General features: G+C 39.1%; 1 protein-coding gene across 1 annotated transcript in view; it reads left to right on the forward strand.

The window, feature by feature from the left end:
• The window catches only part of POU1F1 (POU class 1 homeobox 1), a 187,768-nt gene that overhangs the window by 155,682 nt on the left and 15,105 nt on the right, over positions 1 to 16,981 (forward strand). The window lies entirely within an intron of this gene.

Raw genomic sequence — 16,981 nt, forward strand, 5'->3', positions numbered from 1 at the left:
ACTGTCGAGACCAGAAAGGTGATGCTCTCAGCAGCTGACTTGTGGCTCTGGGGCTGCCCTTGGAGCACATTGGAACAGCTACCAATTTTTCAGCTTTCAGAACAAATCAACTGCTCCAGGTGTGTACATTACATATGCTCCTGGCTTGACAGGAAGGAGAAAAGGCATACGTGTTTTATCTTTCTTAAATAACAACTCACTTGAATTTAAAATCAAAGCTTTTCACCGTAAGATCAGAAAAATGAAGAGAGACCATACTTGTTTAGGATGGCAAAGCCCACTGTGGTGAGCAGCACCGCACAAGAGCAGCGGTAACATGCAGGATTTCCTCTTACTCACTAGTGACGTGTAACTTAATGCATGTCTCTGCTGTCACTGGTGAGGTCTGAACCTGGAGCTGCACGTGGTGAAGCAGGTGAACTTAACCTATGTCAACAAACCTCTTCACTTGTGGCAGTAGTTTGTAGCTCTACTTTCTGGGAACTGGATCCGTGTATGATGAGAGAGAGATATTCAGACAGCCTAGCTTAAATATGTGTGATGTTGGGAAAGAAAAGGTGTGGGACACTTGTTAAAGCAGGAGGTCAAGAGCTTGTGATCCAAGTTTCCATTTCTGACTACCATTCAATATTTTGTGAATCCTGACCTAAATTCTGTAGAGAAGCTTGCAACAGCTCTTGGGCACCACATCTTCAAATTGTGAGGTCAGAATGTGCTAGCATAGCACAAAGAATTTGTTGCTTCTGCCTGAAGTATTAAGCTGACATAAAATTAAAAGAGAAGACAACGAGACCAACCCGTAATTAAGTTTTATGGTATCTGAGTTTGAGCACTGAAACCTTGCTGAATTGTTTTATCCCTCATTGTTCTAAAATGAAAAGAGTAATGGTGCTAATATACACCTAAAATCTCTGTGGGGCAATTTTTCTGGCCATCTATAGAAAAACTAGATGAAGCCTATGTAAAATTGAACATTAAACTGGCTATGAGTGGGTTAATTTATCCACCGTGTGCTAGTTTGAATATAGATATAAAATGCCTACTGAAACAAAGAAAGCTTACTTTTTGATTTTTGGTGTGCCAAAAATTCAAGCCGGTGCTGTGGAAAGAGTACAAAGTAGAGATTAGTCTCTGTGTGTGTGCATGTGTGCATGAGCACACAACTTTTCATAATTGGTGTCTTTGTAACATCCGATTCATTTTTATGCTAATTTTTTCTATAGAAAAGATTCAATTTGTTGTAAAATCTGGCATTCAAGATATACTGAATGCTGCCAGCTGCTTCTTTTTATGAAAGATTAATCTCAAATCAGTTTTATTGCTCCTTTATTTTTCAATTACCAAGACAAAAAAAAATCCAAGTGATTCCTTTTTATTAATGTTTCAGTTTACTTCATTTAATCCTAATTCCCAAGTTTTTTCCTAGGTATTGGATATGAAGATTTATCTGTTACATGGGTCCACATGTCTGATTTTGATACTGTAGTATCTGAGCATCTTCCTGTATTTTTTTAACCACTGTGGCTGACTGGTGTTAATGGAGATCATGTTTGTAATTAGTTCATCAAAAATAAAAAATCTTGCAACAATTTTAGGTGTGGAAGAGTGGTTTTGAGGAGCTAAGAGGGAGTTTAAATGTATGTGTTGTTTACATTAGAACACTGAAAGTAGAAGAGTGCTAAGTAAACTTAAGAGATTTGTGATCATCCTATATTGAACCAGTTACTAAGGAAATTCTGTACGTTACACAAATAAACTTTATTCTGCCATGAATTTCATTCGAAGATTATGCTTAGAGATCACATTGAACCCTAACTCTTGGTGATTTTTTTTAAAGTATATTTTGAGGTATTGTCTTTAAAGTATGCAATAACTCTCACTACCAGAGAACACAAAAGTATTGGCTTAAATCCACATTCATGCACATACTCTTACATCACTTCTTACTTTCCAAATTTCAGTTAAAAGAAAGTTGTTCTATTTAGACATTCTCAATAAAAACAGGCAAATGATCAAAAATGGGCATGATGCTTTTAAAAAAATTGCCTTTATTAAACTTTTTCCTCTCTGTAGGAATCCAAGTTTGCAGCTGAGGAAAGTCGAACTTAGCTGCTAAGTTCGAACAGACCCCTAGTCCAGCATTCACTTAATTCACTTTCTTCCAGTTAAGGAAAGGAAGAGTAATTCTTTCCTTGTTTATATACAGGTTTCAGCATTAATTTTCCAAAAGTAACCTGTACACAGGATCGTGTTTGGGTATGCATGAAGTTTGGAACAGAAGTTCTGAGGTCCCCAAACCAACTTGCTAAAGGGTGGCAAACTGTCAAAATGGAAGTTTTTAACAGCGCTTTCTCTGAAGACAGTAGTGAAAAACCATTATTTCAAATACTATTCCAGATTTAATTTGCACAAGTGTAAGAACAGTAAAAAAAAAACACTTGCATGACAGTTAAGTACAAATGGATATTTATATTCTGTACCGGTTATTGTACTGCTCTCACATGCCCTGGTATCTCAGTGCTCTCAATACTTTTCAGTCCTGTGCTTGATGATATGATTAAAATGTGTCAAAACATTTTATTTTATTAGTCCTGCTATGCCATTTTTGCTAATATTTTGGTTTCTTCAGTTTTTCTCAAAATGACTAATATCATGAAAACTGTGAAATTATTAGTTCAGAGTCTGCTTTCACAGAATTAACAAATATCTTAATTTTGAAAGAGGGTGTATGGATATTAAACAGCTTCTTTATTTCAGCTATATTTGTGACATAAGCATACAATCAGCTCTATCTCTCTGTCCAAAGCAAAGCTGTGAAGTATGTGTATGTATTTGTGTATAAACAAATATATGTAGTAAACTTTTACAGTTTTTGCCCATGGATTTCCTATGCTTACAAGATGATTCTTGATCATGGAGAAAATCTAATCTTGCAGAAATTCCCTTCAGAGAGTTGCCAGGCCCGCAGTGAGAGCCAAGCATGCTGCCAAAACAACTGTTAGAACGGTACCCTTATTTTTAACATGTAGTTTAATGTAAGAACATGGAAAATCTTTCAGGATTGTTTATGTGTTTAAATCCAAACTCACGCTAAAATGGTGTCTTGTCTACCTCTTTTATGGCAAATAGTTTTGTGTCAGCATATACCTCCTTTCTAATATTGCTCTAGTAGCTTTCACTACAAAGGTGATACTTCTGAAACAGACATCACCTACTGTGATATTTTACTGGTTTATATCGTTCTTAACCATTTAGCAAATAGTGAAAATTAAATAATCAATCTTTACCTAAGAATGATTATTTAAAGCTAAGCTATTAATAAAATCCTCTGACAGGTGGAGGCACTTAGTAATATCAATTAGTTCTCTCTTTAGATATGAAGTATTCATTTTATAAATTTATTTATTCTCTATATAAAGTTTGTTGCCTCTTGAAAAATGGCTTGCTATTGGGAATACACCATGCTATTCATTTAGAAGAATATTCCGTAGGTGATATGGACGTGCTTTCAACAGTTTGGGGAAAAAAGAACAAGTGATTATGTTTTGCAAACGTGAAGATGAGTCTGAGTGTTGGATTAAGAAAAAGATTAAGAGATGGCTTTGTGGAAATCTTCTGCTCAGGTACCGCGTTTGCTATGTGGAGACGATTGGTTATCACAGGCATTACTAGAGACATATGTTTTTTCTATAATGCCATATTTCTTAGTCAGCTTTCTCTGTTCAAGCTTTTGTGAACTCAAAGGTAATTTGTTTCAGGCTAGTATAAAACAGTCACTGAGAGTGGTAGAATTTCATTGTAAGAACTGAATTCATCATTCAGATTGCTTGGCTGATGATCTGCATGAAAGCTGTACAGCAGAATAAATAACAGTAGCTGTGAATCACATCAGCATGGTAACGTTAAGAAAATCGAATGTGTTTTTTCCCAGGCACTTGGAAAAGCCATCACGCTCTCAGTGTGCTGGAATAGAGACGAGCAAACTGATTTTGTGTTCCTTTCGCTCTGTGTCGGGGTGCATGGTGCAAACGGGGGCAGATGCCTGCATGCTCTCTGGCAAGGAGCAGTCGGGTCGTTCACCAGCTTTTTTAAACAGCTCCAAGACTGAAAATCAAAAGCTGGTGTTTATTCAGATCTAATGAAGCCTCTCTCCCGTGGGGAAGGTATCTAGTTAGTTAGTCTGAGACAATCCAAAGGGAAGTTCTGGAAGAAATCAACTTACTGTTTATAAAACTAGTATTAAATAGAAGTTATTGGAATATGGTGGTATTACTATGGTCTGCTTCTAGTAAATGCCAACTGGCAGAAAAACAGTGGTGGTTTTCACCTTTGCTACACTTTTACGACAGGGATTGTGCTGGGTTTTTTTAATTACTTTCTTATTTCCATTGAGGAAACGGTGATATACCTCCCACATTAACTTTCAGTTAAACATAAAAAGGTTAGACTGTACCTAATCTCTGAACAATTTTGCTAAAAGTGGCTTTCTTTCAGATGTGCCAGCTCTTTTTTTTTAATATATTGTATATTTTTGTTCAACTTGTAGTTTTAAGTTTTACTGGACAACAAGAAAGGTGGCGTCCTCTAATACAAGTGATTTTGCACCGTGTGATTGAGTCAACCGAGTAGTTGGAGGAAGCTTAGAAAAGGGAATTGTAGCCAGTTCCAAGTCGGGGGGGAAGCAGGGTGTGAAAAGAGGAGGAAACAACAAAAAGAAGTAACAAGGTGACAGAAAAGGGAAAAATTTCCTGATCTGTTTGGTCAGCCAAAGGGCTTTGGGAAAATACACTCAACTAGATTACATTTTGCAGCGTAACGTGTTTCACATAGATGCTTGTCTTAAGGTTTTTCTTGTGGTTTATAATGAATTGTGTTATGAAAAGATTAGTAAAAGTGGCTTTTTTTTTAATATATTCTTCACTTGAACTGTTGAAGTCCACCATCGTAAATATATTTCATTGTGCAGTGGTGGATATATGGCACCATTATCAGTGTAAGCCTCAAGACCATGCCGAACTCGGTTTGCAAACCGTTTCCCTGTGCTTGCTTTCCCTCTGCTCAAATGAGCATTTTCAGAAGCAAAGGGGAAGCAAGCACAGGGAGGCAGTTTGCATTCGAGACATCTGAACCAGAGAGGGTAGACGAGGAGGGGAATTCAGTTACTGCTCTTCCTAGTCTGTGTTATGTGGATAAGGATTTCCTTTTATTTCTGTGTATTCACATCCTTTGTCCAGGTGGCGCGTGTAGGAAAGGTTAGCGTTTCCTTGTGTATAGCCCTTTTGGAGTATGTGGTCTGCACAGAATCCTCTGTACGACTGACTTGTTATTCAGCATCGCACATGGATAATTATTATTCTTGTAAAAGAAACCCGATAGTTTGCCAGACACTTAAGAATGCTATTTATGTTTCTTGGTTTTAAGTTACTGCAAGGTCTGGCTTATATCCTCCTTGCAATAACTTCCTTATTTCTCCTCATTCACTGCAGTAGTGTGGTAAATGGTGTAAAAGGTGTAGAGAACGGTGGTCAGCTTGCGCATGCTGTTCTTTCCCTACCACATCCTTGCTATGCAGGGGAGGTTGCAATGGTGAATGGTGGGATTTCACTGTGGTAAAATCCTTCCCCTCATAGGAAGGAGTGTGTGGGGAAAAATCATGTTTAAAGTCCCTAGGTTGTGTATATTGTGCTCTGTATTATGGGAGTCCCCTGACTTAATGCATCTTTTGCAAGAGTGTCTTAATGGAGAATTCCTTAAAAGCCCAGCTCCTGAGATGCTGTGCAGTCCCCGGATGGGCATGGCCTGGCAGGTGAAGGAACAGGGCATCGCCTGGGAGGATCCTTTAGGTTCCTTGTGGGGCTCTTGCAGGTGCTGAGGAATAATAGGCCGGGGAGTGTTTGACTGCTCTGGAGGGGAAGAAATCCCCCTCCAAAAGGGAATTCCTACAAAGTTATCTGACTGCTGCCCCTTGCATGTGAAATGTAAGAGTTCCTGGTGGCCATGTCTCATGCTGATGTTCCCCCGCTGCCTGCTGGCCCCACAGGCTGATCATCAGCCCTGGGCGGGAGGTGGAGATGGGCCAACCGCCTCTTCCTGGCGGTGGTGGAGCAGGAGGAAGGCCACCACCTTGACAGCTTCAGGTATGGTACAAAGCAGAGGAGGTCACCCATAATTGAGCCGTGCTAAGAATCACGCTCCCCACCCGCAGCCTACTGCTGCTCTCCCCGTAGGGCTTCTGTGCATGGGAAGAAAGAGGGGATTTCAAAGTTGTCTAAATGCTGTTGAGCTAAACTTAGGATTTAATTTGCCTGGGGTGATTCTCTGTAAAGAAGCAGAAGGGCTCCTCTCTTCTGTGTCCCTCCTCTCACATACATGTTTGAGTTTTGCTTGTTTGTTTTAACACCTGGAAAATGGCACGGTATTTTATTGAAATACCTGTTCCTTCAGGCCAGCACACCTGCTGGTACTGTGAGAATCTTCTCACCATGTGTTACACGTATATGTTGTCAGATTAAAATGCAGTGTTGTGATTTAAAAGGAAATTTCAAAGCCCTATCGTGCCTGCCTCCCAGCATGATTTTGTGAGCACAGTACCTGTTGTGGTAGGGTGTTGTAAAAGGAGAGTGAGGCCCGAGTGAGCAGAGCAGTGATGTTGTGAAAGGGCTGTAGACACAGTTCCGACGAGAAGCATTAAAGTACTTGCCTTGAGGAGAAAGGAACACGTCCAAATGCTTTCAAACAGTTTTTACTTCTGACCTTTAAAAAAATCAGGAAGCCCCCTCTCCCTAACCCCCATTCTCACTTATATTTGAACTGAGAGGATGATCTCTCAGTTGTCAACTTGTATTGAGACTGAATCAGCTCAGATCTTGGACAGTGGCTTCTGAATTTGGACACTGGACAAATATGGTCCTTTGCCCTTTTATGCACCCCAGAAAGTGCAAGCGGAATTTTTGAGTCTTTATGTCCACCTAGTGAGACATTTCAGGCTTTTCCTCCATGGCACGGGAATACATTTAAAAGCTGTATAGTTTTATAAGTGAAGCATTGATCAAAATGTCATTGATAGATCTGGCTGCTATCCCTAGGCTGGCTACTGATTTTGTATTCTCTTGGGCAAGCTACTAAGCACATCAGTTTCCTCACCCATAAAATGGAAGCGATACCTTTGGGCACAAGGCCGAGGTCTTTACATGAAAGGATGTATCGAAGGGCAAAGTGGTGCTATACCATGATGATTATTCTTTTACTGAGAAGGTGCACTTTTTAGGTTTAACACTGTTTGGCAATGATTAATCGAGTTGTGTGGATTAAATTTTTAGCGAGAGTTACGAAACACTTTCCTAAAGAACAATGCATTTTAAACGTTATGTGAGATTTCAGAATTAAAATTTTGTCTTGTATTTTTAAATGACCTTCAGACCGAGCCAGTCAGTGGTTTGAATATGCTAATGAAATCACTTTGCTTGCAAGATGTTTTGTTTGGTAATGAAACTCAAAACTAGTGACCGTGTTGAGCTGATGATGTTTGTCTGTCTAATACACTAATATTCATCAATGTGGTTTGTGCAGGCAAAGTTCAGGTATGAATATAGATGACTAGGATTTTCTGGGAGCTCACATAATAGTCTCTCTTAGGTCTTGATCTTTGTAGCCAGCTGATGACCTTTATTTTACACTGATAATGCAAGAAAGCAGCATTATTTTATCACTTAGTTCCAAGAATACAGAAATAATTGAGTTCTCATCACTAATCATTTTAGCACATTAGAAAGTCCCATTTAGCCCACATCTCACCAGCTGTACTCATACCAAGTAGCATTTTTGAAGTATTTTGAGACTACTGCGTAAGTCTGACCCTAATATTTTGAATGTATTTCAGAGTCCGGTTTCGGGGTGGGTTTTTTTACTTGATTGTTGCTGTCATTTAATTAGGCCGAACCTAGATGAATATAGGTAATTTTTCAGGGTGAAGTATGAACTTTACAGTTTATCTTGGTAAGAAAGAGCAAAATGTATTTGTATAAGCTGTGATCTGAAGTGTTAGAATTGGGTGGTTGTTTTTTTTTTTTTTAAAAAAATGGCAGTAACTTCAGAAGATTCAAATTAAATTTAGAAAAATCCACAGATTTCTCTCTTATCTTGTGCCTTTGCTACTGTAAGTCTATTAAGTAACATTGCAATCCTATAAATTATCACAAATTTGGATTAATCCCAAAAGAGTGGATGTCTAAAGTTGCAGTTTGTCTGGAAAGCTTTCCTCCCACAATTTATTCTATGTAAGCTATCTGTACTGCATTAAATGGCACTGGTAATACTGCAGATCAAAAATCTTTGAATATTTTATCTAAAACAACCTCAGATGATAAAAAAAAAAATGTATTTGATTTAATTTATGAAAGCTCATCAAAGATGCCCGGAGCATTGCATGAGGCCTTTGATATAGTTTCTGAAATTCTGAATGACTTTTCATTAAAGCTGAAACTTCCCATTTAAATAAGTTGATTTTATTTGTTTTATGCCAAAATTGTTGAAACTGAAGATTTTGCTTTTAGTTTTGGAACAATTTTATAGCTGAAAAGTGTTCATCAGTTCTGCTGGTCAGATATCCAGATATAATTGGGAACATATCAACCTGTTCCTCTTTCCTGTGACACATAATGAAGGAGAGTGGGGAGTAGGGACAGGAGGCACGGAGCGGAGGGAAACAGATGAGCACATCAGAGGATGAGTGTTATGCCAGAGGGAGAAGGAGGGGGGAAAAAAAAAAGAGAATCCTCCTTATTCAGTACATTTCCCATGAGTTTTAACTGATCCTTGTCCAAAGTTTCCAATAAAGTTGAGCAATGGGCAAAAGTATTAATCAGTCTCCCAGAATGCGATTTCAGTTGTTACCTATTAGATGCCTCTCACACTTCCCTAGAGAGGTTTGGGCGAATGAGGCACGCATTTGCCTCTGGCTCTGAATCATGTGAAACTGCTGGCAGCTTATAATAAGTGTCTAGACTACCAAAGTTTCTTCGGCATTCATTCTAATTAAGTTAATTGTAAAGAGTTGGAGATGAGGTCACCTAAAGAATATATGGTAAGACACGTTCTTTCACTCTGTGGCATGAAGGAGGTGAAGATGCTCAGGAAGTTTGTCTTGCTATGGCAGAAACTTTGCTGTGATCCACCGAGAGCCGGAGATGGGCCTAAACCCAGATCATGAAATTCCTCTTCCCAGCAAAACACAGAAGGTGCATGTTCTTCAAAGAAGGCACAGGCTGTAATGCTGAGGGCATCTCGCTGTGATAAACAGCCACGGAAGAACGTTTTGAGCCTTCAAATGTACTCTGATCACTTCAGGATTTCTGACCTCTAGAAGGAAATTTCTGAAATCCTTTCAAAAGATAGTGAGGCTAGTATTCAATGCCCTCTCCGGGAATGAAAAAGAAATTTTGCTTTTGGAGATATGTAAAGTGAAAGATACTTTCAAGAAAAATATTTGGGGGTTTGTTCATTGTCGTTGTTTAATACAATAGCTTAATCATATAAGCCCAGCTTCTGAGAAAAAGTTATGTTTAGTATATTTTTACATTTGGATAGAGGAAAGCTTGTACTGCCAGTTAGATTCTGGCTTTTCTGACAGGTCTTGTCATCTTTAATAGTAAACGGAGTAATTCATAGCAAAGCCACAGAGATTAGATGATGTGGTCTTAGGCTATATGTAATGTTGATGAATTTCAGTATTAGGTCAGTAGGTATTCAGATGGCCGATCTGGGTGGTTCCAAGGCATTTTCTGGGGAGACCTTTATGATCTCAAGGATCTGGGTGAGCAGCTTAACCCTGGCAAGCTCGCCCTCTCTTAGGTCTGATTCATTTGCCCTGATGTCCTTACACTCATTCCTTTACATTTTGTTTCCTTCCAACTTTGTGTCACTTCAGGGTATAAAGGGGCATTTCTGTAACATTTCAGACCTGGAGCTGGTCAATTTTTCTTTCCTTTTTCTTTTTTTTTAAAAAAAAAACAAAACTTTTTTTTTTTTTAATAAACATTACTTCTTGATTAACTGCATTTGGGCAGAAACTATTTTGCTAATGAAAGTATAAATTGAGAAGCAGGGGATGTATGCACCATTTGGTGGAACGTGAAAGGACCATTAAAGTGAATGTAACTCATTTCTATGCTATAGTAACTTTTAAATGTTAAGAGTTTTCAAATATTTCATGTTACTATCCAGCAGGCAACACCCCTCCCATATCTAAGCATTATTTGTTTGCCCAGGTACCATGTTGAGAGCTTTTCTCTTTTTAAGTACCGTGAAATCAAAGTCTTAGCAGGTGATACCATTTTACAGTGTTTGATCCTTACAAAGCTACTATTTGTGGTTTGTTTTAATTAAGTGCTAGTAAACACATACTATATAGTATGCATGAATGATCTGATCTTTAGAAAGTATTTTTTTTAGCTGGACACACGTTTGAATCTGAAAATATCAAGAAATATGACTTGTGCCTGCAGAAGCTTGATTCATAACTGACAACTCAGCTTAGATGCAGCTAGATAATGAAGTCAAGTACCTTGAAGCTGCGAGGCAATGTTGAATTTGCAAGATTCACAGTACAATTTACACTGTATTCAGTGTACATGAATATTTACAAAAGCTTTGTGAAATCAATGTTTGTCTTGTCATATGAAAGGGAAAACTAGGAAAGAATTAATGGTCTGGATACTGTAGCAAAAGCCCATGTTTGCATGATAAAAGCTTCCTGGTGTTACAGACACTTTCTGAAATGACATTAGAAAAACCGAAAGTCACTTGGCCAGGAATAAGAGTGCTCACTGAAAAGTTAGATTGCTAAAAATAGCACCGCGTGGATTGAAATTCATAACAGGATATATGAAAATCATCTTCTGTGTGGAAAAGTTCTCTTTCCAAATGAAAAATTGCATGGAAAAAATAGATTTTTGCCACTGAAAAGGTTGTTATGTGGTCCTGAATTAACTGAGAATGGGTCGATTATAACACGTCTGAGTTTTAAACCTGGCCTTTAACAATTGTGAAATATTTATTAGTAGTAGTATTTCGTAAATGTTTTAAAGATGCTAACTGTAACTTTTTTCCACACAGTTGGCTAATTTCATACCTGGTATAGGTCCACTGGCTGGGCTCAGTCATAACTGCTTGTGGCCTGATCCGACACTGCTTTTCACTGGAGTTACACTGGAACGAGCTCGGACCGCTGCTGCGAAGTGTCGGGGTCTTTCTCTAGCAGTGTATGTGCGATGTGTAACACTTTGAGAAGCATCGGTCTGACTGGGAGCGTGAAGCAAACCAGGGGAAGTTGTATATCTATGTTATTTAAGTTTGTAGATCTTATCTATAAGTTTAAACCTATTTTACGATGACAACAAGGCTCAGGTTGTTCTCCGAGAGCCGTGGGAACACCACCTTTCCCTGCAGATAACAGATCATGTCTGTGCTGTACGTTCAGGGGCTCTTTTCTGCGGGGATGATCTAACACTAAGGACAGGTGGTTTGGAGAAACAAATAACCTTACTTTCTTTTTGGTCTTTATCAAGTAGTCCCACTTGGTCTAAATCAGGCTTTAAGGCTATTGTTTGCTCTAATGCAATTGCACATGTTTTTTACTCAGACTCCAGCGAACCAGTCTTTGGCAGCAAGGCTGGATAAGCCTTCTATAGGTTTTTAAAAGTGCACTGCATTGTGCTGGTCCCTGGGAAAGTGTATTCTTTGAAAATGTTTAATCTGCCCTCCCTCCCCATCATTTGTGGATGAAACTATCCACGGCATACACCAACAGTTAGTCAATTTATGTCTTACCTAAGAAAGAAGACTTTTTTTTTTTTTCTTCTGTGCACAGTGTAATGTACTTAGAGATGTCTTGTTCATTTACAGCGTGGAAAGTAAAGCATAAATATATGATACCCCTCTGTATTTTTAGTATTTCAATAACATGAGCATAGTAATTTCAGTTAAAGAACTTTCTGGATAGTAAAAATAAGGGGAAGGATTGTGTAAACATGCAGATCTTTAGAGCAGTTGTGAACTACTGAAAATATTAAAATGTTGCAAAAATTACATAGCATCTGCAATTGTATCACTAGTGCTTATTTCCATCCAGGTCACTGATTTTGTGCGATAATGCTGGTATATTTAATGCTTACGTTCCAAGACGTGCTGAAATCTCTCTCAGCCTTGCCTTTTTGCGATGCTCAGTACTTCCAGCTCCTGTTGATACTACCTGACCGTTGGCACCGCTCACTCTGTGAAGACAAGTCCTTGAAAAATAAAGTCCATTTGTGATACCGAGGAGCAGCCCCAGCATCTGTATTTAAGGGGCTACCCTCGCCATTACTGTGGGCTTCACAGACCAGCTTTCCAATGTAGCCTCTGCAGCAATGATAGAGGGTTTCTGCCTGAGAGCTGAGGCCCAAGCGTGCTACCGCGTTGACATGTGGAGAGGAGGAACTGTGCACTTGCTGTTCCAATAAGGATCTTTTAGAGGCTGTGCACGGGTAATGGCCTCTGCTATGTTTTGCAGATGCTCTTGTTACACAGCGTCGAGCAGGCAGAGTTCGGATGCTTCATGTGTAACAGTTACAACAGACTCCTCAGCTTTGCAGGGTTGCTGAGTCGTGCAGAGTGTGCCAGGAGTACAATGAATTAAGAAAATACTCTGCATGGAGGAGTGATACAACTGAAAGCCTGGGGACTCTTTGGAAATCCAGAATGCAGTTGGAACATGCACAACCCATTGTGTTATGGTATATCTACAAAAGACTGTTACTGGCAAAATAGAAACAAGTCAGAAGATAGTTTTCTGCTTCCTATTTATTTTATAGTTTTTACCCAATTTAGTAAAAACTAACCATGAAATTATGGATTGAAAACCTGGGAAGTTAGGTATTCTGCATAAAAAGGAAACATGACAGAGGAATTTTTACGTAAAAGCACATTGTGCAAAAACATACAGGGATGACAGGATGCAAATTGTGTGAAGCTTACTCCCCAAGGAACCAGAGGTTCTCTGAGATGCATTACTGGGAAAGAGGGATACATGGGTGTGTGAGTATATACACACGCTCTCCAGAGTGCAAATGTACATGTGGAAAATTATTAGAGTGAGATATGTTTCAGCCTTAGGAGTTTCCTAGTGATTATGCTTGCTTTTTATTTGGACAAGCCTTATATTTGCAACTTGTCTAGAAGAAAGTCTTGGAGACTCAGGAAAAGGAGTGAATGAATGATGCTGCCAAGACCTGCATTGTGTCTGTTTTCCTTTGCAATTATTTAGTGCTTGGCAAAGGCGAGGATGAAAATCCATGTTGTGGATCAGCATGGGAACAGAGATGCTGTGCTTCTGTGACCAAAATAATGGTGCTTTCCCTGGCTGTCTCACAGCCAGTCCTGAGAGACTACAATGAAAGGCTATCTCTGAGCTGAGAAAAACACGTGAAGGGATCTTTCTGCCACGAAAACAAACAGCTTAATTCTGTCTAGAGAAAAACTTGAAGGGTTTTTGAAGGCTCTCTTCAGTATTTTGGGATTCAATCAGAACAGTTCTAGGGGGAAAAGAATCAGTCTCCTAATATGAAGTAAAAATTGGAGATAACTTAAGGGAAGAAATTAAAGTGAGCTCAGCATTATCCCATAGGGGACAGTGTAAAAAAGGGCTCTGTCATTAAAAATCTTAATTATCCCTAGTCACCCTTACAGAAGTAATAGCCACTTGAAAGGCCAGTTTCAGCTGAGGATTCAGGAGGGGGTAGATGGGCTTTACTGTGACATGTACCAATGTCACATCACCATTCAAGTGGAGAAAGAGGTCCGTTTTTCAGGGCAGAAATACAGGGCACTGAATTTTTGAGAGCACATGTAAGCATAGGGAAGGGACAATCTCTTTCAATTGGTGGCAGCAGATCTGAAATTGCTGGCAGAAACCCTCAGCTGTACTGTTACCATCTCATTTTTAACTACTAGAAGACAATGCAGAAATAAAGGAAGAGGGCGGTCTCTGGGTGATAGTAATGTCCATGTATATTTCTTGGTCTGCTTGAGTACGTCCAGTGAAGCCTTTCTGATTCATAAGGCACTCTCTCACCAGAAAAGGACACATCCATTTGGTGTCCATAAGCCGTCCAAAGTTGGGATGCTAAGTGTTGAGATGCAGATGATTGGGATTTATTAGTACAGTTCTGCCTTCCTTTTTAAGGTCTGGCCAAAGAGTGCAGTTTGGAGGGAGGACAGACATAGGTAATATAATGAAGTAAGGGAGTGCATTTCTGCTCTGAGGCTGTAGATAAGCTGGCACATCCTCTCAATTTCTGAGGAGGAAAAAAGGACCTTGGGTAGCCTTTACAGTCCTGTAAGATTAAGATATTTTTTCTAAAAAAACCCAATCAACCAACCAACCCACTCAAAAACCTCCCCATCACTCCAGGTCTCCCATTTGTGGTCTACCAGCCTGGAACAACTTGGGTCTTCTGTCAGTGAGAAACTGCTGCTAGTTCAACCTGACTTCTCCAGTCCCAAAGTCTGATTGCTTTTTGACACAGGAGAAGAGCACTGTATCCTCCTTTTTGCTTATCATTAACATGTTCTTACGGCCAGAATGGAGTGTCCTTGGACAAAGACCTGGCACAGGTTCCTGAGATGTCAGCATGGCAGTAAGGAGGTGCTTCTCAGGACCACATGGCCCCAGGACCTCCCTAAAAAAGCAGAAGAATAATACTGCAGATCTAGATAGGAGCTGCGATAAGAAGAGCAAATGTTGGCAAAAGCCTTGTGAGGCAGAGTTTAAAATTGACCATGAAATTATTATCTATGGAGTCATAGGGTAACTTTGGATAAGACACAGTCTGAAGCCCAGCCAAATAGCTGAGTGTGGCTGGCGTGTCAGGGCTTCACCACCAAGGGAACAGAAGTAGTAACAGATTAGCATGGTATTCACAGAGGGTTGTAACAAAGGTGTAGGAGAGGTGCTATTCTCTTTAGAAATGAACTCCACTATTCTGATGAATGTGAAATTTGTCAAATACCTAGTATTGGTTACAGAGTCTAGCTATTCAGGATCCTCAAAATCACAGCCAAATAACTTTATTTTAAACTGAATGCAACTAAACCCAGTCATAATCAAAACAAAAAATATAATGAAGTGGTTACCTACAGTGAGAAGTAGGCAATGTGGCACAAACATAAAAATACAAGTAATTCGGCAGTATGAAACAAAACGCTCAATAACAGTGGTGTGAAAAAATCATTTGAGGTTGTGTCTGGGATGGTGTCGCAGAACAGCTTTTTACTGTACTCTGAGGAAAAGTTCAATGCCTCATGATTGCTGGCTGCATGTGCTTTCCCAGTGTCTCTCGGCCCCAGCTTCTGCAGGTGAGCACTCTTCATGAACCTACTACAACCTCCTCTAATGAACTGTATAGGTCTGGGAAAGCTTGAGCACCTGGGCAAAGATAGGTAAGTTTCCAGACCTCAGGAAGAAATGGAAATCTGGAAGTGAGCTCCATCTTGCACTTGGGTATGGGCTACAATCCCTTTGCATTTAGCTATGAGTTTGCATTAGAAATATTAACTGTTGGGATTTGAGAAGAAAGAATTGTCAAGGACAAGTTATTCTTAGTCTTCCTTTTTCTCCCATGGCTTCAAGGCCCCAGTGGGTAGGTGGACTGAAGCCCTTCATGGATGCATCATGCTCTTTGCTGAGGGAGAAAAGGTCACGAGAATGAAAAAGCTTAAAATAGTTGTTGAATTAACTGAGTAACAGTTTATGCGCTTTCTATTAGGCACAGCAGTCTGGCCAAGTGTGCTACACATCTGCCATTGGAGCTAATAAAATTTTTTGTGTCATAAGAAGGATATACCATTTGAGAACTGCTGATAGTCTGTAAGGTGTTATAAGGTACTGTCATTGTTGTTATACTGTCCGAGTTTCCTTCAGTGCCATGCTCTGATCTGAGAATTGTATGGGTTCAAAATATACCCTCAGCTGAATGAAATACTAAAGTTTAAGACTCGGTTCTCATTTATTAGTCAGTGTACTTATGAGTCCACAGACTTTAATATGTATTGGACCAAGCCTAAAGTAATATAGGTGGCAGTTCATTTCATGACAGTGTCTTCCATAGTATTTCAAGGATTATTTTAAAGTTTTTGGGTATTTTGCAATATGAAAGTGCATATATGGATAGCAGTTATGACCATAGACCCTCACCACTGTTAGAGCACACGTACAATTTGCCATATGCAGTACTTCTGAAATTTCTCAACAACCTCAGAAACAGCCATCCTCAACACATTTAAAGATAATATCAAGAGTTCCACAGAGTGGCTCGATGCAATACCAATTCTGCAATAATCCATGAAAAATGACACGATAACATGTATGATTGGTCCCATATCACTAATCTGAAGTCTATGCCATCAAAATCCTAATTCAGACATTTGAACCAGGTTGGAATACCAAACAGAGGGAAATTATTGTCATCTTTATATAAAATAAATAAACGATCTGACCCAACCATCTTTGATTACAAAACAGCAAAAAAACAAAACACCATACCAACCCCCCCCCCAAAAAAAACCAAAATAAGACAACATCAATACATTTTACCTCCTAAAAAGTAAAAATAAATGACAATGTGTCATTTTTTCCTTTAAAATTTATGGCATATACATATAATATGTGACTGTAGTGTACCACAGTAATTTTAATAATTTTTAGGGTAACCTGTATGTTCTTGACTGCTCCAAAGTAATTCCAATCTCATGCCAGCAAATCACTTAGTAATTTCTTTGAGAAAAGATCCTGCTTTTACTTAGTGTGTAACACAATAAAGACCAAGACCTTCTGGATGAGACTGTAGATGGTGCAGTAGTATAAATTAATAACAGGAATTATCAATGAGTTTTACATGACACTATGGGCTCTTTTAAAGGTTTTTCTTAGATAAACATTTAGCACGTC

The sequence above is a fragment of the Grus americana genome, chromosome 1 (assembly GCF_028858705.1).
Source record: "Grus americana isolate bGruAme1 chromosome 1, bGruAme1.mat, whole genome shotgun sequence".
Lineage (NCBI taxonomy): Eukaryota > Metazoa > Chordata > Aves > Gruiformes > Gruidae > Grus > Grus americana.